General features: G+C 34.2%; 1 pseudogene; it reads right to left on the bottom strand.

Moving 5' to 3' along the window:
• Positions 1-518: 518 nt before the first annotated feature.
• Positions 519-17506, bottom strand: LOC120167027 (annotated as a pseudogene).
• Between the last annotated feature and the right edge of the window lie 7602 nt (positions 17507-25108).

Below are 25108 nucleotides of genomic sequence, written 5' to 3'. Positions count from 1 at the left end.
TAGTTGGTTATTAACATGATTAACGTTAAACATTAGATGCAATTTCAAATTTAACGACTTTTAACGGCCAATGGAAATCCACAAACTTCATCCATAAATCAACTACCTTTAACCTATTGTTTTCCATCTCAACTACATGTTCTCTTCTTCAACCAACACCAATGCTTTCTAGTAAAACCCAGCACCTTTCATTTCTCCAGAAGTTGGTCCCTGGGAATCATCACCTTTTTCCCAAGAACACAATCTGACCTGCATATTTCGCAGCAGAAGTGAAAAGTCGAATACGACCTAATTTTGGTAAAAACAACATTTTTTTTTTGTTAACTTGCCTTCACCCCAACCACACAAAAAAAACAAAACCAAACCTCTCACTTCATTCATGAAGCCAAAAAAGCTGAAAATTTCAAGCAAGAGAACACACAATGTTATTATAAGCACCACTATGATCTTTTTCAATATTATATGGGTTAACAAGGGCGCGGCTCCAATTTTGGCGTGTTCGAATTATAGAGATAAAATCAGTCACCCATTTGACCACGTAAATAATGGAACATACTAGTGAGGTTAGTAAAGAATGGAATAAGTGTAATATGCTTGTCATTTCGACGAACAGAAACCTCTCTCAGGCATAGAGCCAGACCAGTGGTGGGATCAGAGAAGATTTTTGTCTCTAAATTCCCTACAAATATACAATTGTACTACATCACCCAAAAGGAGAAAAAAGAAGAGATTATTACAACCAAGATCAAGAATGAAGAAAATCAACAGCCCATTTAATTAAGATAAGAAATTGCAGTTAAAAAGCATCAGGCCATGCTCAAAACAAGATTACTATATCATTCAATATCCCACTATGAACCGTTCCAAGTGACAGGTTAGACAATTTTGAATTTCATTCGTGAACAGAAATGATCACCCTAAGTATATATATTTTGCAAACAATTCTATGAAAAGCTGCTATGCATAGAAATGATCCATTACAGTTCCCACACCCAATATCAAGGAACACACAAAACAACCGCAAGCTATCTAGAATTCATAGGTTTATTAGTAGTTCCCATTCAGCCTAAACTCAGACATAACTGAAAATCTTTCTTAAGCAACTATTGTCTCGAACTCAACAAAATAATCATAATGAGCAAAGGTTCTCCAAAAGTCTAAAATGGCCATCGACCGAACCATCTTCCAAGACACTTTTGTGGCAAACCTTTCTAATAGATGGCTTATCATGCAATAGTTTCAACATGGCTACCCAATTATAGTAAATATATACATCACGGTAGCATCATCAATAAAAGTACCTAATAACTACTTAGTAATGTCAGGGCATTCACCCTTAATAATTTACAGCATGCTTGTGCTCCCAAAACAAAAGAAATCACATTAATTAACCCTTTCAATACCCTTTGCAAAACACAGGGGTCAATATTAGAAATGACGAAAGAAGCATTCCTGCAATATCGGGTACAATGAAATATGCTCCAAATGAAACCTTACCCAGGAATAGCATGCTCCACGACAAGGTCTCCCAACCATTCTTGGTAAACACAAACTGGATGCCACTGAACAGAAGAGCGATTAGCATACTCCCCTGGTTCCTCATTCTCATGAGGCCTCCTGTTGTTTCGAATCCCACCTGTCCCCACCGAAAACATTGTAATCGACATCCCACTCCTCAGTTTCTTCAGCACTGGGGTTCGCCCTACCTGTCCAACCAAAATTGCCTACAAACAGGAAAACCAGTCAAAAGCCCAAGAATCATTTCCAGTTAACTTTCTGAATGGAGCTTCAATACTAAAGATTCCTACAAATAAAAGTATGTGTCGTAACCGGTTTTCGTCCGGGCACGAATTTTTTACTTGGCAGAAAAGTGATGTGAATAAATAGTTTTTAAAATAAAATAATTTGGGAGTCGCCATCGGCCTTTTGGGTCAGGTAGGTCGAATACCTAAAAATTATCTTTTAAAAGAGTTTTAAGAAAACATCAGTTAAAAGATGAACTGATCTGCGTTTATAACCAAAAATTCGTTCTTTTTAATAAAAAAATGGATTCGTGGTCGGTTACGTTTAGGGAAGGATTAGCACCCCTACAACGCCCAAAATTGGTACTTTATTAATTATAAATTGTCTCTATTATTAGAAATTTAAGAATTCAAAGATATATTTAATTTATAATCTTTTTTTTATTTTCAAATTTATGATTTTATGAAAATATATTCATATAAATAAGATATTTATTTAGAAATATCAGAAAAGGGCTTCTAGGTGCTTTAAGACAGCTCTTTTCTTTGATATAAAAATAAATAAAACATTTATTTAATATAGGATTTATAAAAATAGGATATTTAGTAAAAATATCAGAAAACAGACTTCTAGGTGTTTTAAGACAGTCCTTTTCTTAATATTGAAAAATAAATATATATATTAAAATATGATTATTAAAAGTAATTTATGAAATAGGATTTTAATAGAAAACAAATAGAATAAATAAACAAATATTATTATATATATATTTACTTATATAAATAATAAAAATAATAATGAAATAATAATTAAAGCAATAATAATAATAAAATAATATTGCAAATAATGATTAAAATAAAAGGGAAAAAATAAATAGTATTAAAAATAAATAGTCAAAAATGAAAATTTAATGATTAAAATGTAAAATTATAAAACTAGAGTCCTAATTCAAAATATATAAAAGATGGGCATTAAAAGTGTAATTTAACCATAATTCATAATACGGGGTTAAAATAAAAAATACTAAACTATGAGGGACTAAATTTTATATTTACCTAAATATATATATAAATGCTAATAAGGACTAAATTAAAATAAAATAAAATTAGAAGACTAAATTAAAATAATCAAAAATTGCTTTAGTGACTAAATTGCAAGGTATACAAACTTGGAGCACTGCGGACGGGGTTTACCCTTTATGAAATTACAGAAATACCCTCCCCAAAACGACGTCGTTTGGGGAGGGTTTTAAATACCCAATCGGCCGGCCCTTATGGACCATTTTTCTCATTTCTTGTTTCATCTCTCTCTCTAACTGAGAGAGATGAAATTTCTCTCTGTCATCTCTCTAAAACGGAGATGGAGAGACCACCGACCGACAGCCGTGCTCCGGCACCGGCCACCACCGCCGGCCATCGTGAGTGGTGGCCGAAACTCCCAAACTACCCCCAAAATACCAATCCTGGCCTCCTAATGTCGATTCCAACCTTTGTTTTCCCTAAAAACCTTTATATTTTCGTAGATCTAAAAATGTTTTACCTTCGACGTTTGGTTTCCAGCAGCAAGTGGATGCTACGGTGAGTTGTCTCTTTTTTTTTCGTTTGTTGTTTGGTGGTTTGCTCCGTTAGTTTTTTCTGTTTTGTGTTGTTCATCGTTGTGTTGTAGTTGCTATTGTGTGTTCTCTCTTTTATTCTCTGTTCTTACTGTCCTCTTTCGGATTTTCTACCCTTTTTTTTGCAGGTGGTGGTGGCTTTTATAGCCACCGTGGTGCTCGGTATGGATCGGTCACAGAGGGGCTTCTCGGTGAGTCACCGGGCTATTTGGTGACTCACCTTGGTAGCTGCGAGGAGGGGCAATTGGCTCTTCTGAAAGTTTCATCGAGGCGGCGGCGTTGTGGTTGTAGCGGATTGGGTCACCTGGCAGTTGAAGCGTCGACGTGGGGCGGATGACCGTCGGCAATGGCGAGAGGAGACACCTGGAATCGTCAGAGGCGGCTAGAAGCATCTGGAAACGGCGGCTGGGTTAGGGTTTAGACAACCCTAGCTAAAAATCCCAAATAATTTGGGCTTCTCGGGCCTGGTTCAAGTTGGGTCACTGTTGGACCTGATTTGGGCTCTGGGATCTTGTAATTGGGCCTGTTTGTAATAATATTAATTATTTATTTAATAATAATAATAATAATATTAAAAAATAATAATAAATAAAACAAATGAAATAAAAAAACTAGTGTCTTCAGCTGCCCCTCTTTGTTCATTCTTGTGTTAATGAGAATAGGACAAAGACTAAAGGACAATAAGTTTTTTTTTCATTTGGTTTCACTTGATTAAGATGGAAATGTTGAACAAGTTCTCCTCTGGGATTAGTTCTTCTTATTATGAACTTTTCCACTGGGGATGACAATTTATCTCCTTCTGTGATGTAATCTAGCAAAGGTTGAACAAGTTATTCTCATTGTGAACTTCTTCTTCTTCAGATGAGTTCTTCTCATTCTGAACTCCTTCTGGAAATGCTGATGATGATATATCTCCTTCTGTTATAGAGTCATGCAAAAGGTCAAACAAGCTCTTCTCATTATGAACTTCTTCTTCTTTCTTCAGATGAGTTCTTCTCATTATGAACTTTCTCTGGAAAAGTTGATACTGGTCTATCTCCTTCTATGATAGAGTCATGAAAAAGGTTGAACAAAATTTTCTCATTATAAACTTCTTCTTCCTCTTCAGATAAGTTCTTCTTATTATGAACTTTCTGGAAAAGTTGATCCATCGAATGATGAATTCAAACAAAAGGTCAAACAAATTCTTGTCATTATGAACTTCTTCCTTCTTTAAATGAGTTCTTCTCATTATGAACTTTCTCTGGAAAAGTTGATCCATCAAGTGATGGATTTGAGCAAAAGGTTGAACAAATTCTTCTCATTATGAATTTTTTCTTCTTCAGATGACTAGTTCTTCTCATTATGAACTCTACCTAGCAATTTGATCCATCAAATGATGAATTCAAACAAAAGGTCGAACAAATTCTTCTCATTATGAACTTCTTCTTCGTTCTTCAGATGAGTTCTTCTCATTATGAACTTCTTCTGGAAAAGCTGATCCATCAAGTGATGGATTTGAGCAAAAGGTTGAACAAATTCTTGTCATTATGAATTTCTTCTTCTTCAGATAACGAGTTCTTCTCATTATGAACTCTACCTGGAAATGTTGATCCATCAAATGATGAATTCAAACAAAAGGTCGAACAAATTCTTCTCATTATGAACTTCTTCTTCGTTCTTCAGATGAGTTCTTCTCATTATGAACTTTCTCTGGAAAAGTTGATCCATCGAATGATGAATTCAAGCGAAAAGTTGAACAAGTTCTTCTCATTATGAACTTCTTCTTTATTCAGATGAGTTCTTCCATTATGAACTCTACCTGGAAATGTTTTAATAATAATAAAAAAACATTCTGCACTGTAGGGCTTACAGCTGACTCGAAGGTTTTGAAAACATCAAAAAGCTCCCAAAGGCTTTTTGGAAACATCATGCACTGTAGGATTTATAGATGACCCTAAGGCTTTGAAAACATCAAAATGCTCCCGAAGGCTTTTTGGAAACATCATACACTGTAGGACTTACAGATGTGGGAAATAGTTTACTAAGTAAGAAACTATGAAAATCGTTTTCTTACTTTTCAACAATTTTATTTTTGGAAAAGATTGAATGAGAAACTATGGAAATCATTTTCTCATTATTTTTCAAAATAACATGTTGATTGGGTAACATGACCCAACCTCAAAATAATGTTCATTCTTGTGGATTGCGTCCATCTATTCTTCAGATGTTGGCGTGATTCCTGTATTCGAGGTTTTGAATTCTACATTCTTCTTGTAAGGTATTGTTCATCATGAATCTTCTTTTTCATATGAAGATCTGCAAAACCTTATGTTTGAATGCAATCATATGTATCAATGTAATGTATTATCTATTGTGTAAATGATATTCTTATGAATGCATGAATATTGATGAAATCTTTATTTGACTTCAAAGTGGTGAACTTGGTCTTCCTTCACTTCATCATTTATTGCCAGGGTTACCTCTGGATATCAGTGTAGAAACTTATGCTATCAAGCTTGCATTTCTGCAAAATCATCTGATCAACTTGTATCTTTGTGTCTTTTTTGCTTCATTTAAGTCTCATAAGAATTGTTTCATTTATGGAACTCTTTCCGTAGTCAGAACTATGACTTTGATGCCCCATTTTGTCTTTGGTAACACTTTCTTTGTCTGGAATTGTGTAAAAATCCAATAAAGCTTTCATCTTTGAAAAGAGAATCTATTATCTTTAAAAAGAGAATCTATCATCTTTGAAGAGTGTAGATGTAGATATGCCTAACTCAGCAGGGATTAATTAGGAGAGTAGAGTCTGTTCTGATTCGACTCTTGAAACATATCACAAGTAGTTTTATCCTAATTCCTTTCATGTCTCCACATCTAATCCAATCTCGAATACGACAACTTGGACCACATCATATCGAGATGTTTAATAACAACCTGTCGTTCAACCTTAGTTGGTGCCATTAGTTTCTTGTTGTTTAAAATTTCAGCTCTCCTTTTGTGGAAAGAAATCTTCATCTTGGACCAATAAATGGAAACCATCTGATCACAACATTGGTTCAACATCAGAATGACTGGTTCGTAAAACATTTGTCAATACATTCATCATCTCATGTGGCTTCTGCTCAAATTGTTTTAATGAAGTTCTTTGCATGGTGTTCAAAGTTTTTGTATGATGTCACAAGACCACTTGAGAACAAAACTCAATGGGAATACAAGTGAAATACTGGTATGACCAAAAAGTTGGTCAAATTCACAAAATGTACTGGTGTCGAATTGAATAGAATACACTAATTGATCTTGATCTCTGGAAAAGGCAAATGTGATACTGATCATGCTTTCTTTCATAATGAGCATTGTAGAAAGTAGAAACACTTCAGCTATAGGATCAATGTACAAAGATATCCATGGAATTTTTGCAGCTGGGGATGAAACGCACATGATAAACCAAATAGATGAAAACTCGGTTCAGTCTAGCTGACAATGATAACCCCTGTAACATCAGGAAAGAGCAATATACATGAGCTTCTTTCTTCAATGTCATCAAGTAAACAAAACTGATGTGAAAAACAGCTTCGTAACCTCAACAGTATGGTTGAAACTAACTGACAAAACTCTCAAGGAAATATTTCTAATCATCACCGATACGGATAATGCAAAATTCAAAGCTGAGATCTTGAGAAACTGAACCCTGGATCTAGTAGTCTACCTGGGGACCATCTTTATTCATGCAATCATGATGTAGTTTATTAAAGAACACATTGTCATGTGACACATGGTTTAAGAAGATTGGGTATTTGAAACCATACTTGCTGAGTAGATATTTGTTCAACAACAGGACCCTAATACAACTGCCTGATGAATGAAGCAATTATGTATAGTCAGCTCGACTGTCACTGTTTCACCATTTTCATTTTTCATATCTTTATGTCTCATTGGAAATATTTGTTCAAGTCAATGATCTTGACACAGGATGATATGGGCCTTCAGCATGCCCCAGCAATTACTGATACGAACGTTCAAAATACATCAACATTCTTCATTCTGATTGAAAAGGCTTTCAGCATGCCCCAGCATTTTGCTGATATAAACATCCAGATACATCATCATTCCTGATTCTGATTGAAAAGGGTTTTCAGCATGCCCCAACATTTGCTTCTTGTTAATCTGAGCCTTCAAAATGCCCCACATGGATCTGTTTGAAAGAACCTTTAAAATACTCCAACATTTGCTGATACAGATGTTAAAAGTGTGCTCATCATTACTTCTTGTTGAGATGAGCCTTCAAAATGCCTAAATATTCATATTGTTGTGAGCCTTCAAAATGCCCCAATATTTTATTTCTGGTTGAAATGGGCCCTCAAGATATCCCTCTGGATCTGTATTAGGCTTTTGAGATGCCTCAATATTCTGCTTTCGATTCACTCTCAATGTATGTTTGACTGGAATATCATGATCCTCATGAGGTCTAATTTTGATAATGCACTGTTATGGGTATTTGTGGCTTTATTCGTGCCCCAAATCTGTTTATCTTGAATACTCTCATTCTGGTGTTGCTAAACAGTAGTATTGTCAAGTAACTGGAAGAATCCTCTTCATGTTGTCACAAACTTAAGAAGTACTCAATCATTCTGACAGAAATGTCTGAGATATGCGTCTTCTTGAATGAGGTGACTATTTTCTGTATCTGGAGGGATTTAGTCAGAAAGAGCAATATAAATAGCTTGATAATTCGTTCCAGGCTGACACAGTGGCTTATCATCTTTCAGTGAAAGCCATCTCTGAAATATACTTTTCTGTTGGAGAGAAACCAATTTATGTGAACAGTAATCTGGTGCAATAGAAAAACTACATATACAATGGTACATGCTCTTCAAAAATCTACACCCATGCAACATGTTGATTTTGATAACAACTCATCTGATTATGAAGCGATCTTTCAGGATGATTTCACAATATTGATAGTTCTTTCTGATACCGAGGAAATCTTGAATTCTGATTCTGATGAGGAGAGTAAACTGTTATACTTGACAAAAATGGGATTCTCAGAGGCTGAGGCTTCAATAGCCATGAAGAAATGTGGTTCAGATTCATCAATTACAGAATTGACATATTTTATATGTGCTGATCAACTGGTTAAGGCTACTGACACACTTCTTCCTGTAGAAGATAGGAAGCCATTATACAATGATCCCAATTACAAGAAAAGGCAAAACTCGAGCTATGATTTTTGGGAAAGGAATAAACAGAAGAAGCTTCTTAATGAAGACGATCATGCAGTTCATCTTTTAATTCCAATGATTGGTTATGTGGTTCCTACCGAACCAGATCAGATAACTCAAAGAACACTTCCAGAAGATACTATTGGGCCTCCTTATTTCTACCATGAGCAAATTCATCTTTCAAATCTAATGATTGGTTTTTTGGGGTTCATACCAAACCAGATCAGATAACTCAAAGAACACTTCCAGAAGATGCTATTGGGTCTTCTTATTTCTACTATGGGCAAATTCATCTTTTAAATCCAATGATTGGTTTTTGGGTTCATACCAAACCATATCAGATAACTCAAAGAACACTTCCAGAAGATGCTATTGGGTCTTCTTATTTCTACTATGAGCAAATTCATCTTTCAAATCTAATGATTGGTTTTTGGGGTTCATACCAAACCAGATCAGATAACTCAAAGAACACTTCCAGAAGATGCTATTGGGTCTTCTTATTTCTACTATGAGCAAATTCATCTTTTAAATCCAATGATTGGTTTTTGGGGTTCATACCAAATCAGATCAGATAACTCAAAGAACACTTCCAGAAGATGCTATTGGGTCTTCTTATTTCTACTATGAGCACATTCATCTTTCAAATCCAATGATTGGTTTTTGGGGTTCATACCAAACCAGATAAGATAACTCAAAGAACACTTCCAGAAGATGCTATTGGGTCTTCTTATTTCTACTATGAGCACATGGCACTTTCTCCAATTAATGTTTGGACTGGAATATCATAGTACTTATTCTATGTTGAGCCAGAATTTGTAGATTCGAAGCATTTTCATGCTACTACACTGAAAAGGGCTATATTCATAATTCTGCCAATTGAGAACAGATTTTCTCTTATTCTGCTTCCTCCATGTGCTGATGTTTTTTCATTGACAAAGAAATGATGGCCTTCCTGGGATCCAAGAACAAAGTTGAACTATTTATAAACATGTACAGGAAGTGCCAAATTGACAGAAAATACCTGTAAGGCTCTTGAAGCTTATGACAATGAGCCACCTTTGAGTGTCCAGAAGTATGTTCTTGATGAGTGCTGAAAATGGAATCTGGTATGGGTTGAAAAGAATAAAATTGTTCCACTTGAATCTGATGAGGTGGAAATGCTTCTAGGTTTCCCTAAAAACCATACACAAGGAGGAGGATCTGTTAGAAACATGTTCCCCTAAGATATCAATGTCCTGTCTCTTTTCTCTGGAATCAGTGATGCAGAGATTGCCTTCTATTGTCTTGGCATATCTTTGAAAACAGATGTGTAAGAACTGAATGATGATCAGTTGGAGCAATTGATGAGTAGATTTGTCGAATTCGACCTTGTTGTCGGTGGCATCCAGCGTAACAACCTTACTGGAAGAAATAAACATCATCAGGATGAAATAGAAGATTTTTGTTGGTGCATTTTCTTGCAATGACTGCTACGACAACTATCTCTTCTGCTGCTCCAAAATACACAGTGTCATATCATACTCTTCCCTAACCATGGAAAGGTTTAGTTGATGGTAAAACTGGTTATCTCAACTTTTGGAATCCTGTACGGCATACAAATGTAGAATTTGTTCCAATGTCTTATTTTGTGCCATAAGTCATTAAATTCAAATTCAACAATCTTCTGAAGGACATAAAGGATATCATCTTGACAAAAAAAGTGATCGGCATAGAAGAAGTAGCAATGATGTATCAAGACTTGAGCCAACATCACGGTATAACCAGAGTGCAGGTAGTGACTTGTTTGGTTCTATGATGTAATCTTCTAGAGAACATGAATTGATGGTTGGGGAAAATAATTTGTCTGGTGATGCTTATCGTCCTCAGCATGGGATAAACGATAATCTTTCTTGATGAGCTACTAATAATGTCATAGGAGAGTGTCACAAGTTCAATTCTCCAGACTTTTTGGCTTCTTGGACCACTTGCCTTTAAAAATGTGAAGTGCTTCATTATTCTGGCCTCGTTCATTCTTTTTCTAAAACAGAGGTAGAATAAGCAACAGTTGTTTCAAGGACCTTCCTCATTTGAGACTGTCCTGTTTAAAAAAAAAATTCTCCTTTCTTTATTGAAGAATGAAAGAATTTTGAAAAGTAATGCCCTTCTCAGGTTCACAATAAAATCAAATCATAAGCATGAATTCAAAGAATATCAAAAGAATCAACAACTCTGTAATGTTTTAGAATTATAATTCTTTGACAAGTATCAAGATTTGGTTTGGTTTCAGGATGGCCTTCCTATTTTCTATGGTTACATCTATTTAAGATGTCACTCATCTCTCGCTCTTTGTGAACTTTGTCACATGTCTCAGTTTGAGGACTTGGTATTTTAACCGGATGCGTACAAAATAACGCAACTAGGATTGCCAATCACTAGACCTTCTAGAATCCTTCTATTTCAATTCTCTGGAAACTTTCATTTAGACTCATCTAATCAAAGTAGTGCAAAAAAATCGGTCTAAAAAAAATTTATGAGTGCTTGTGTGAAGTTGACTATAACAGGTGTTTCGTAACTCCCTTAGTCCATTTGTTAACACATTTTCCACTTTGGCTAGCTGAATTCAGCTTTAATGTATATAATAATATAATCACCTTTATCAGGTTAATTGAAACTTATCCATAAAGCCGGGGCTATTAACCAATTGCTCTAGAGGGACAGCTTTATATATATAATATAATGGGTTGGCTGAATATTATCCATAAAGCCGGGCGATTAACCATTTGCTCTAGTGGGACAATTCAAGCTTTATTGTAATAAATATAACATGGCTATCCAAATCCATTTCTTAAGCTTGTTAAGAAGAACCTGTTATAGTCTAAGTGTTTTGGTGGAATTCAGAATCTCTTTGTTGAGTTCAATTCTCAAGCAACTGACTTAAACTAGATTTACCTATTTGTAAAAATTATGTTCATCATCGAATGTCATTAATAGAAAAATACTCTAGTAAGTTTTGTAATGTAATACACCAATGATGCCCCATGTTGTACGCTCCTATATATAAATACCAAGCCTTTTTGTAATTCCTTTCAATAGGAGTAGGCTATCTCATATTTGTAATAGGATAGTGTTTGGGTGTATTTCTTCTGAGGTAAGGTCAATGGTCCTTGTTTTTCTGGTTTTCAATCCTGATATTCTGTCAAAGATTATAACTCTAATCATGAAGAGCATTTTAATCCAGTTGATATTCAAAGAACTGCAAGATTGCAAAATTGACTGAATGCTCATAACCTTAATAAGCAACACAAATTTATTTATTGCACAAAAGGCGGAGAAAGGAACAAAAAACAAGTTTAAATAGGATGCTAAAAATAGAAAAGTACTATAGTGGTAGATAACAACTTCCACTTGTTTATTTAGCCTACCCCATCATTCCAATAATGTTGGGTTTGTAATTGGCCTAAGATTTTCCTCATTTCCCCATTCTTGATTATCTTTTGTGTCAACTTCTTTAGGTAAGCCTTCAGATACATAACTCTTTACTTTATTCTGAGCAGTTTCCATCATCATCTTTTTCTTCTCTGGCTGGTAATTGAGCTCATTTTTGGATTCAGAACAACTTTTACTAAGGATGACAGCCTTGTCCTGATTTGAACATATTTGGCTGTAATTGGAGTAACATTCACCAGACTCTTTGTATCCAGACTCTTTTCACTGGTCTTCAGAAAATTTGATACATGCGTTTGAGGTTTCTTCAGAGTTTCATCTTTCATATTCATTCTTAAACCTGTGGGTCAGTCTCGAATTACCTCTCCTTTTACTTTTTTATCATTTAAAATCATAGAAGTATTGAGAATTGAATGTTTTATCTTTGGCTCGAGTACTTTGTTTTCTTCATTTTCTGCGGCATGTACTTATTTGTTTTGATACTACCAACTCCATTTTGATGTTTAATTCTCGATTGTTTGACCAAAACAGACTGGTCATCCAATTCTATGATTCCTGTACCAAAAGGTCTTGAACTCGTTGTTTGAAGCGACCACACTTTTCAATGGAGTGTCCTTGGGCTCCAGCGTGATAATCACAAGAGAGTTTCTCATTATACCAACTCGGGTATGGAAACAACAAAGGCTTAGCTTGACATGGAGTAATAATCTGGGCTTTGAGTAACTCAAGATATAACTTGTTGCATGAAACTGAAGGAAACTTGGGTAGAATTTCCCTGACATCACTGTCAAATTACAATTGTTTACTGCTTTCTTGAAGACCTTGTGACTATTTGCTTGGTTTAGCTTTCTTCAATGGTACTGAAATTTCTTCTATGCTTCTCTTCAACTTGATCTTGTCGCATTATCTGGGGTCATACCCGATTTTGGAGATTTATCGAATTTCCACATTCCCCGACAATCTTGGTCATTGTTTCCATTGTATCAGCTACATCATTCATAATCCTATTTAAATCTTTCACAACAGGATCCTCTAAGGGTTTCTCTCGATTACAATATTCATCAGGTCCATCAATTTGGTCAGTTGTTCCTTTGAATCATTCTGTAATTTTTTCACTTGATCAGTCATCTTTGTTGTGTCTCGATAATTGCTCTTGTAGTTTCTCAATTCTACCAACCCTTGCTAAAATCTCATTCATGGCTATTATCCTTCTTTAGGAAGACCAAGTTAACTCCACTTTGATTCTGTCATGGAATTCTCCACGAATTATTCCACGTTGTCATGATTGAATGTATGTAAATAGTTTGAAATAAAATGTAATTATGGAAATATGCAAATGTAAAAAAATGCAAATGTAATATGTGAATGTAACAATGCAAATTGTATAGTACAAAAGCAAATATAAGAGTATAAATCACAATGAAAAATTCAAAGATGCAAAATGCAAATGCATGTATGAAAATGTGTTTACTCAAGAGTGATCATCTTAGAACAGATTTCATTGAACACAAAAGTTTCGGTACATCAAACAAAACTTTACATATAAGGATATCTTTTACTCCTAACTTTTCCAAAGCCCAATTAGTTTCCATTCATGCTCAAAAGTTGAGTCTTCAGTCTGCTTCATCTCCTTGTAAAATCAGCTAAATATCATTTAAGAACCATATTGTTGTCTGGACTGCAACTTCTTCTATGACATTCTCTTTCATCTTCTGTGTCACTTCTCGGAGTTGCTCATTTTCCCTTGTAAGAGAACCTTTCTATCCAAGAAGTTCTTGAACAAGATCTTCATATATGTTGCAGTTCTTTTTCAGCTTGGTGACCCCTGTGATCCTCTTCTGGGTACTTCCTAGGCCAGTATTTTGAAAGGCTTGACTGATTTTCTGAAAATCTTTATGCATAGTTTTCATTTTGTGCTCAATTTCTTGTTTTGGTCATTCAAGTCCTTTAAATAACATGTTTGAGCTTCATAAAAACCTCCACTACTCTGAATGCCCTGACTGATGCTCTTACCATAGACTGCTTTTGGTATTAATCTGGCAGGATCTTTGTGGAGTACTTTTGGTATTAATATAACAGGATCTCTGTGTGCATTGCTCATTTCTATCTTCATAGTTTTTTCAGGATGTTTGTCCTTGGCCGCATCATATTTTGTTTGAGCATAAAACTTTTTGTCCATTTACGATTTCTTTCCATGATGAACAATCTTTCAAATAAACACCTTTTGATGCCATGATCATGCAATTTAAACAAAACAAATTAAATATAAACAAGTTTAGAGCAACAATATGCATGAAAAAAAATGGTAAGGAAAAAAAAAATTGGTTAGTACCAAGAAAGATTATATCTATCAAGGTATATAATATATCCTAACCTCATGCTTTTTAGTTCCATGCTTTGTTTTAAAAAAAAATAACCTAACTGCATGATTACTAGTTCACATGCATTTGTTCAGAGAGAAAAATAATAAATTAAAAGCTAAAGTTATTTCTCCTTTGTATACTTACGGACAGAGGTTCGGTACTGTATCAGGAGAATTTCTAGGGTTCATTATATGCAGGGTTGGTTTTAAGGGTAAAGGTACTCGAACTGTCCTTGTCGGTGCCCCCTTGGGCTGCCAAACCCTCAATCCTAGTCCATCACAAACTAAAATGGATCGAGTTCAATTCGATGGGATACACTTCTCTATGCCTGACACGGAGAATAAATTCTCACGAAGACATAGAGATATGAACCCCGAAAGTTACTTGCTAGGTGACACGGAGAAAAAATTCTCACGAAGACATCGCTTTCACTCCCCTTAAAGGACAAACTCAATTATAGAGCTTTATGTTATGCAATGCAAGTGTTGTGTGAGGAGAAATGTTCAAACCTCTAACAGAAAATAAATAATGAAATAAAATACTTGTAAGTAAAATGAAATATAAATATTATAAAAATAAAGTATATAAAAATTTGAAAAGAAAGAATTATAAATTAATATATGAATTTTAAATTTATAATTAATAGAGACATTGATTTTAAAAGTTTGACCAGGGTCCCCAGCAGAGTCGTCAAGCTGTCGTAACAATTTTCGTCCGGGCACAATTTTTTACTTGGCGGGAAAAGTGATGTGAATAAATGGTTTTTAAAATAAAATAATTGGGAGTCGCCATCGGCCTTTTGGGTCAGGTAGGTCGAATACCTAAAAATTATCTTTTAAAAGAGTTTTAAGAAAACATCAGTTAAAAGATGAACTGATCTGCGTTATAACCAAAAATTCGTTCTTTTTAATAAAAAAGGGATTCGTGGTCGGTTACGTTTAGGGAAGGATTAGCACCCCTACAACGCCCAAAATTGGTACTTTATTAATATTAAATTGTCTCTATTATTAGAAATTAAGAATTCAAAGATATATTTAATTTATAATCTTTTTATTTTCAAATTTATGATTTATGAAAATATATCATATAAATAAGATTTATTTATTTAGAAATATCAGAAAAGGGCTTCTAGGTGCTTTAAGACAGCTCTTTTCTTGATATAAAATAAATAAAACATTTATTTAATATAGGATTTATAAAAATAGGATATTTAGTAAAAATATTAGAAAACAGACTTCTAGGTGTTTTAAGACAGTCCTTTTCTTAATATTGAAAATAAATATATATAAAAATTATTAAAAGTAATTTATGAAATATAGGATTTTAATAGAAAACAAATAGAATAAATAAACAAATATTATTATATATTTTATATATATAAAAATAATAAAAATAATAATTAAAGCAATAATAATTAAATAATATTGCAAATAATGATTAAAATAAAAGGAAAAAAATAAATAGTAAAATAAATAGTCAAAAATGAAAATTTAATGATTAAAATGTAAAATATAAAACTAGAGTCCTAATTCAAAATATATAAAAGGTGGGCATTAAAAGTGTAATTTAACCATAATTCATAATACGGTTTAAATAAAAAATACTAAACTATGAGGGACTAAATTTTATATTTACCTAAATATATATATATAAATGCTAATAAGGACTAAATTAAAATAAAATAAAATTAGAAGACTAAATTAAAATAATCAAAAATTGCTTTTAGTGACTAAATTGCAAGGTATACAAACTTGAGCACTGCGGACGGGGTTTACCCTTTATGAAATTACAGAAATACCCTCCCCAAAACGACGTCGTTTGGGGAGGGTTTTAAATACCCAATCGGCCGGCCCTTATGGGCCATATTTCTCATTTCTTGTTTCATCTCTCTCTCTAACTGAGAGAGATGAAATTTCTCTCGGTCATCTCTCTACAACGGAGATGGAGAGACCACGGCCGACAGCCGTGCTCCAGCGCCACCACCGCCGGCCACGTGAGTGGTGGCCGGAACTCCCAAACTACCCCAAAATCCAATCTGGCCTCCTAATGTCGATTCCAACCTTTGTTTTCCCTAAAAACCTTTATATTTTCGTAGATCTAAAAAAAATTTACCTTCGACGTTTGGTTTCCAGCAGCAAGTGGATGCTACGGTGAGTTGTCTCTTTTCTTTTCTCTTTTTTCGTTTGTTGTTTGGTGGTTTGCTCCGTTAGTTCTTTCTGTTTTGTGTTGTTCGTCGTTGCTGTTTGTAGTTACTACTGTGTGTTCTCTCTGTTTTCTGTTCTCTGTTCTTACTGTCCTCTTCCGGATTTTCTGCCTTTTTTTATTTTGCAGGTGGTGGTGGCTTTTATAGCCACCGTGGTGCTCGGTATGGACCGGTCACAGAGGGGCTTCTCGGTGAGTCACCGGGCTATTTGGTGACTCACCTTGGTAGCTGCGACGTGGAGGGGCAACTGGCTCTTCTGAAAGTTTCATCGAGGCGTCGTCGTCGTGGTTGCAGCGGATTGGGTCACCTGGCAGTTGAAGCGTCGACGTGGGGCGGATGACCGTCGGCAATGGCGAGAGGAGACACCTGGAATCATCAGAGGCGGCTGGAAGCATCTGGAAACGGTGGCTGGGTTAGGGTTTAGACAACCCTAGCTGAAAATCCCAAATAATTTGGGCTTCTCGGGCCTGGTTCAAGTTGGGTCACTGTTGGACCTGATTTGGGCTCGGGGATCTTGTAATTGGGCCTGTTTGTAATAATATTAATTAATTAATTAATAATAATATTAAAACAAAATAATAATAATAAATAAAACAAATGAAATAAAAAAAAACTAGTGTCTTAAGTATGTATGAAAATTTTCTCTAGATATTTATTTTTAAGTCAGGTAATGCCCAGAATTCTACAAACAGAAATACTAAAATTTGAATAATATTCTTTTTTTTCCTCTTGTGAAATAAGGAAAATATGCAGAGCCATTAGAGTGAAAATGAATGAACCTTGTAAATGCCCGAATCGAGACCATTCTCAAGCGGGCGGTCGAATAAACGACGCTGAGTGGTGGTCGGAAGTTTCAGAAGTGGTGTTGGTGGTAGAGCAAAAGGGCATTGAAAAGTTTAGGGGTTTGAAAAAAGAGATCGATAAACCTTGTTGATAAATTTGCCATTGATTTCGCCATAAATTTGCTTCAAATTTTGGAACGCCTGCGATGGGGGTAGTGTGGGTCTAAAAACAAAGTTAAACAACACTATAGTCGTGCAGCTTGGGCGGAATTATTGATCTCGATTTAATTTAACTAGAAAAATTTAAAATAAATTTGTTTAATTTAAAATTCACGAGTTTAAAATTTTCAAGTTCAATTCGAATTTGAAATAATGAATTGAAGCTTGAAAAGCTCGAAATGAAAAAACTGTTAAATTTAACTCGATTAAAACCTCAAACTCAAAGTCAAACTTGAACTTTAATTACATGAAAATCTTATATTGTATTTTTTTAAAATCAACACATAAATGTTAATATTATTAATAATTTTTTTTTTTAAATCTTAATATATTATATTTTCAAATTGCTCACGAGTTTTTCTAATCGAGTATTAAGAAGTTCTTTTCGGTATTATTTTTCAAAATAATATTTTCTTTTATTAATATAGGGTAAATACAAGACAATATTTGTTTAAAAGGTAACTTTCAACCTTTTTACATTGGACGTTCACACGACCGGCATATATGGTGCTCGAACCTATGTCCACGGATGCCACATAATTCGTGCTTCAAAATCATACTTAACGTTATGTTTGGTCCTATTATGATCATGCATCGTTAAAATATTAATAGGGATGTTGACATAACATTTTTTAAACTACTTTTTTAATACTGACATAATATTATTTTATGATAATACGTCAATATCATTGTTAGATTTTTAACATTATATTATCGAAATATAACCGAAAAGGTAATATTTATGTATCCTTACTCTTTTTGTCTAAACAATTTTCTTCAACATTATTGTATACAAAATAAGAACTGAGGTGAGATCCTACAAATGTGTATATTCCTAAAAATATAAGGTATTATATTCTGAATAATTGATGATAAAATTCTACTAATGATATTGTAATCCATACTGAAACATAAAGATTAGTAACAAAATAATTTGGAACATTAAATTTTATAAAACAAAGTTACTTCATTATACAGCATGAGATAAATATATTAAAAAGGATCAATCAAGATATACAATTTGGAATTATCCTTCTAATTACATATTACCAAACATATTATACACAAACAATTTCACACATTATTTCCATTTTCTACATATAAAAATATTCAATTCAAAACAATAATCTTAAATTCTTTTATTAGCTTAAGTATACTCTTAAGGACTCTATTACCAAGCATTTAAATGTAAATGTCCGACTGGCCAATCTGAGTGTGCACATCTCATATTAACATATCAGGTAGAGATGGATATGGGTTAAGGCATGTGGGCTACCCGTTTAACTCGGGGCTCGTGCGAGTTTTGGGTCTCAAAAACTAAAGTTCGTTTAAATTACGGGTTTTTTAGTCCGGACTGTTAAATCCGCGGGTTTAATGGGTATACCCGTGAATAGCCCGTTTAATTTAATTATTTTTTAATTTTATTTTTATAATAATAAAGCAAAATATTATTAATTAAAAAATCAGTGAAACGACATAGGAGAATGATGTAGGCTAAGCTATTATGGATATATTATCAGCCACTATGAAATTGGGTGTTTTCAAATTAATACCTATTATCTATTCAAACATGGGAGGAAGTAAATCACCAAGGTCCCATCAGGTAAGGACCTGACTAGGGCTGGACTTGATAAAAATGTTAAAATTGAGTTAATTGACCCAATTTAAATTAAAATCTAAATAATAAAATTAATATTTATTTATTTTATTTAAATAGTATGAGATGATTATAAGGTAGTAGTTATTCATATTTTTTCTAACATAACGTACATATATCTTATAAACTTAGCTATTCGAATACAAATCTTCTAAAAAGAATAACATTCATTTTACCATTAAGATTATTTAATAGATTCAAAATTAATATTATTTAAATTTATTAATGTTATGGTGTTATTATTTTAATAAACTTATTGAGATTAATGGTGTTATGATGTTATTTATTTTAGACTTATTGAGACTTAATGGTGTTATTTATTTTAGACTTATTGAGACTTAATGGTGTATGGTATTATTTATTACTTGTTTATCTTGAGACTTATTGAAACTTTATTGTTACCTTCCTTTTTAAGTTGTTGGATTATTTTAAAGATGTAGTAAGTTAGAATATTATTTTTATTACATTTAAAGCATTTGAATTATTATTTAACGGGCCGCTGGTAAGCCCGTTTAACCCGGGTTAAACAAACGGGCCGCGGGCCTTAGAATTCAAATTTTTTTATGATTGCAGGTTTTTTAAACCATTCCGTTTAAGTCTGCACCGTCAAACTCGCGGGTTAAACGAGCGGGTAGCCCGTATACCCAGCTAATATCTGGAGGATGCACTAATCCAATCCTTACAGAGTCAAGTACATCCCTACTATTTTGAAAAAATAATTAAATTTAATTTAATGTAAAAAATAAAATAAATTTTTTACGTACTTATTATTTAAAAAAAATTGGATCCCATCTTTTCATTTATGGATCCGCCGCTTATTTGTACGTGTCTCACACATAATTCAATATTCAATTCTAAAAGTAAGTGTAAATTTCTGTTTGAAAAAAAGGTTAAATTACGTATTTTGTCATCTGATTATCCATAGTTATGTTTTGGTTACACAACTATTTTTTTCAAAATCATACCTAAGGATACGTTTTAGTTTCATTTAACCACATGTTAAAAAATTAATGATGATGATAACATGTTACCATAAAATAATATTACATCATCATAGAAAAAATATCATATCAACCATTCTATTAACTTTTAACAGCGAATGACTAAAATAAAATCAAAATGTAATATTAAAATAATTTAAAAAATTAATTGAATAACCAAAAATCGTGAATAGTTGGATGACTAAATACATAGTTTAAAAAAAATATAGACAAATGTTATGATTCAATTAGGGATGGGTACAGGGCGGGGCAGGTCGAGTTTTTGATCGCCCCGCCCAGACCCTAAAACATAGATATAAACTCAAAAAAATCCCACCCAAGAATTTTGAGTTTTTTCCCGCCCCGAATTTTAGACTAAAACTCCGACCCAAATATATAAACTGTTAAATTAATTATTATAATATTTTATATTTTAATAATAAATAATATATTTTAATAATATAAAATAAAAATTCTTAAAATATTAATTATGATATATATATAATAATAACAAAGTCAGCCCCGTCCCGCCCCGAAATTTTTTACTACATAACCACCCCACTTGATCCCCAAAAATTAAAAAAAAACATTCCATCGGATTAGATCAGGTCGGGACATGTCTAGATTCAATCAATCAAATGTTAGAAATATTTTTTTAGAATAATGCCTTTTTTTATGTATTGTAATACACAAATAGAGTTTGTTAAGTGCAGCAAAAGCAGTAGATATTTCGAACACAAAAAAGAGAAACGTTAGATAAGAGATGCCAAAATTCTTACAATCAATCTTAATGAAACCACTCATTGAAATCTTAGCGTGCAATTCCCCAAAATTGGCTTTCTAAAACTCATTCATTCAATTTCATCTTTCGTCTCACCAATAATCAACTGTAAACTGGACTACCATTTCACAATGCCTAAAAATGGATACAACTATATATATATATATATTTCAAACTCGACCACCATACTCGCAAACAGAATGAGCAAGTTCAATCTTCCACCTCTTTCGCGATGCACAGACACGACAATAACGCAGCTAGGTAAGAAACACTACTTGAGTCTCACTCTCGGCTGGTTTTCATTCTTTTGGTTAACACAAGAAAAGCTTTCTAACCGAGGCGATGGGATCATCAACCTGCAGAATAAAATCTAGGATGATTACAATCCTCTACACATGATAAAGCTAACGATTAACTGTTAATCCAGCAAAAACAATAGCCCATAAATTTTCTTTTAACTATCATGGAGAATAAACAGTTTCTCGATGAATTGCTTTATGGATTTTGAAACCTAAATGTTATCAGCAGATTCATATTCATAAATACTTCCATTTTAGCTGCATTACTTGAACAAGTAACATTTCAACTTGCCTGAATCATGGAGGCAGATGAAGGAGAAGCAGAGCATCCAGGTGAAGAATGAAGAAAATCTTTCCCACTTAGCAGAGCAGATAATGTTTATTGCCATCCGGGCGCCCTGCCACTCGTTGATGCAATCCATGGACAAAAATGCCTGTGCTGCCTGATTGGATCAAACTCTGATATTTTATCCATGTGCTGCTGTGCATCCTTTCTTGGAAAATGGAGGTACATTAGTTGATTACCCTTGTAAATTAACTGGCAAAACTCATGAAATCAGAAACGGGAGTATATCAAATGCAAATACCACAAACCCCGAAACCAGATATAACTTACATATCAAGAAAGAAATATTTTCATCACCAACCAGCTAGATGGAAAAGTTCTAATGAGGAATTAAGAAAAAGGGAAAAAAGACAACCACACTGCTACTGGATCAACCTTTCCAGGTAAGGAGTAGCACCGAGAAAAATCACAGAGCTCCTAGCTACTCCAACAAAAGGTTTCAAGTTCAAACATATTTAGGGCATTACTACAAAAGCAAAAAAAGAAAAAATATTGAATTCTAACTCGTGGCAACCTTACATAAAAGGATATTGTTGCAGGTTAAAACTATCAAGAGATTATTGTCGACGAATGTAAACACGCCATCCCGGTGGCTATGAAGTGTTTTGAGTGTAATCAGAGTTAATTATTGCCTAATTATCCTTGGTTACTGCCATCTATCAGTCCAATAAGAACTCTAAACCGTTTGGTTGCAAATTACAAGATGAAAATAAGATAAATAGAAACGATATTAAACCCCATCACCATAAATTGAAAGCAACTCCTGAAGATAGCCTCGATCACCAACATCAACATAATTATTCCTTCCAAGTAGGAACATCATTGGTCACTCTGGGCTTTACTGCAATAGGAAAGTTGAGAATTCTGCTCTGCCCAATTGTACATTCAAGGCTCATATTTTGCAATATCTTCTAGAAAATTCTAAAAGTCTTTAACTCCTACTTATTTCAACTTCTAAACGGGAAATATAGTACAACTCAAATACCCACCCTGGCACATACAACTCCTATTCCAATCCCTATAAGGTGGGAAAGAGACAATAATGCATAAAGTATGGAAACAGGAATTACTCAATCGCACTGATTTAGCAAATTAGATTACTACATTACATACCGATCAGCTGGTAATCACAGAAGTCATAAGTTAAATGTCCTCATGAATAAACCATTCATAGTAATTTAACTTTGAAATAGGCTTGCGATGCTATATGCATGAAAAATAAAATACACAAAAGATATCATAAGGAAAAAAAAAAGAGAAATTCATAGCCTGATTAGGAACAATATCAGTTAAAATCATAGCAGCAGAGCCCCAAACAATGGGAACTAATTAACAACACAGAAAAGATTAGGAAAAGGCATATTGACAGTGGAACTTACATTTTATTAAAGAATGTTTCCAATAATACTGAGAATTAAGCTTATTGATTACAAATAATAATGCATTAATTACCTTTGGTACAAGACAATACCTTATTGATTTGAGCAGTCCGGACTTCAGGAATCACCCCTTGCACTATTGGCACCAATTTTGTCTTCTCTTGAGGTCATTTTGTATGTGCCATCGACATTTATATAAGCTTCCAAGCAAGAGGCAACACAAGTAGAGTTTTGATTAGATAAACAAATTCTTCATCAGAAACCTTCTCTGTTCTGTAAGTTGTTCTGGATGGCACGGTTCGGATATAATCGTAATTGATGAATCATTATCTTTAGTTCCTTCATTTCTAGGAGAAACATTAGCACCTTGGATCATAATAGAAGACTCTAATATGTGTGGTATCAGAATCTTTTACTGCTATATTGCAAGATCTATCATTGTCCACCTTTTCAAGTAAGTTATTACTTTGGCAAGAATATTACTACATTATGAGAACTCTCTATTTGAACCCATATTAGAATCATCTGCACCACATAAGGAGAAATTTCCTTTGCAGCGATGTTGGTTCCTTCCAATGGTGTGACGTTTCTAAAATTATCATCTCTTGCACAAACATCACGGTTTGAACAAGGAGACTGATCATTGCTTTTAGAATTACAATTAACTTAACAATTAAGATGAGTGAGAGAGAGAGAGAGAGTTCGAAGGTCAATGACTCTGATGGCAAAAATAGAGAGGTCCATGGAAGGGGTTCTTGGCCTGCATTTGTTGATAACCTTAGTAAGAGAGTGAGTAGAAGCGTTTTACGGGAACGTTTCAGTCATCATGGCAAAGTCACTAAGGTATTTATTCCTTTTATTAACAACAGAGCGAAATACAAGGAGTGTACGTTCGCGTTCGTTCATTTTGCAACCAAGGAGGATCTGTGCAGTGCAGTGGAGAAGATGAATAATGTCAAGTTGATGGGAGGACTATTTCTGTATCAGCAGCTAAATATGTCAAGTTTCTGGGATGAGGAATCTGTAAGGGGTTGGAGAGGAGGTTTTCTAAAAGGTAAAATCAGGAGAGAGGAAGGGTAGAAGTCCGACTTCTCCAGTTCTAGCTGCAGAGAGGAAGGATCGGATGATTAAGTTCTTTGACAGTAGAACTTATAGAGATACGGTAGTTGGGGTGAATAAAATTCCTGAGGCGCTCAAGTGAGGTATCAAGGGAATATTAAGGAGAAGAAGAGATACTTGGATGTTTATATTCTGGTGAAAGAGAGTTATAGTTGAATTCTTCTCACTGCATTTGCAAAGCCATTTTCCATATGGACTTTGTTCAAAAAGCCTTATGGAATGAGGGTATCAAAGCTAAGGTGATCAAGTGGGGGTTCACGAAGAATGTGTGTCTTGTAGTTTTCCAATCGGTTGAAGAGAGAAGAATTGCTATGGAAGATAAATGGGAAGCTCTGTCGTTCTGGTTTGAAATTTTGGAGCGGTTGTGGAGGGGGTATCCCTTTAGCATTTTTGTGGTTTCGTTGATTGGAGTCCCTTAAATTGTTGGTCGGTTCTGTTTTTTTCTAGTCTAGCTTCCAGTTGGGGAAGTTGATAATAATTCAAGATCATACGACATAGAGTGGATTGTAGAGTGACATAGTTGCTCCTAAGGGTTGAGAGTTTTGATATTCCAGATCGTGTTTTCTGTAATACGTATGGAAGGAAGTTCATCATCAAAATTAAAGTTGAGTGCGCTGAGGAGTTTTTTCCTGAGTTATCAGACATGGCGGTAGAAGGCGATGTAGAGGATCCATGGGAGGATAGCTCTTCGGATTGGAGCAACGAAGAAGTGCAGGGTCGGTAGATATAGAAGGTGGGAATACAGTCAGAATCCCACAAAGCAGATCTGCCCCAGCCGTTGGATCGAGCTAGGTCTAACTATGTTTCTCCTGGGGACACACCATGCTTTCTCACCATTCATTAACCAACGAATGTCCTAAACTCTGGTACATAGCTTTGGCCCAGAGGTAACTTCCCCTTTCCTCTTTTTAGTTTCGAAATCTTGCTAACAAAGGAAAAATATTTTTACCTTGAAAATGCTTTGTTTTGTGATGTGGGCGCTAATCGAAAGAAATGGG

This window comes from Hibiscus syriacus, unplaced genomic scaffold, assembly GCF_006381635.1.
Source record: "Hibiscus syriacus cultivar Baekdansim isolate YM2019G1 unplaced genomic scaffold, ASM638163v2 tig00111659_pilon, whole genome shotgun sequence".
NCBI lineage: Eukaryota > Viridiplantae > Streptophyta > Magnoliopsida > Malvales > Malvaceae > Hibiscus > Hibiscus syriacus.
The sequence above is the reverse complement of the archived record's forward strand: the minus strand, read 5'-3'. Positions and strand labels throughout refer to the sequence as shown.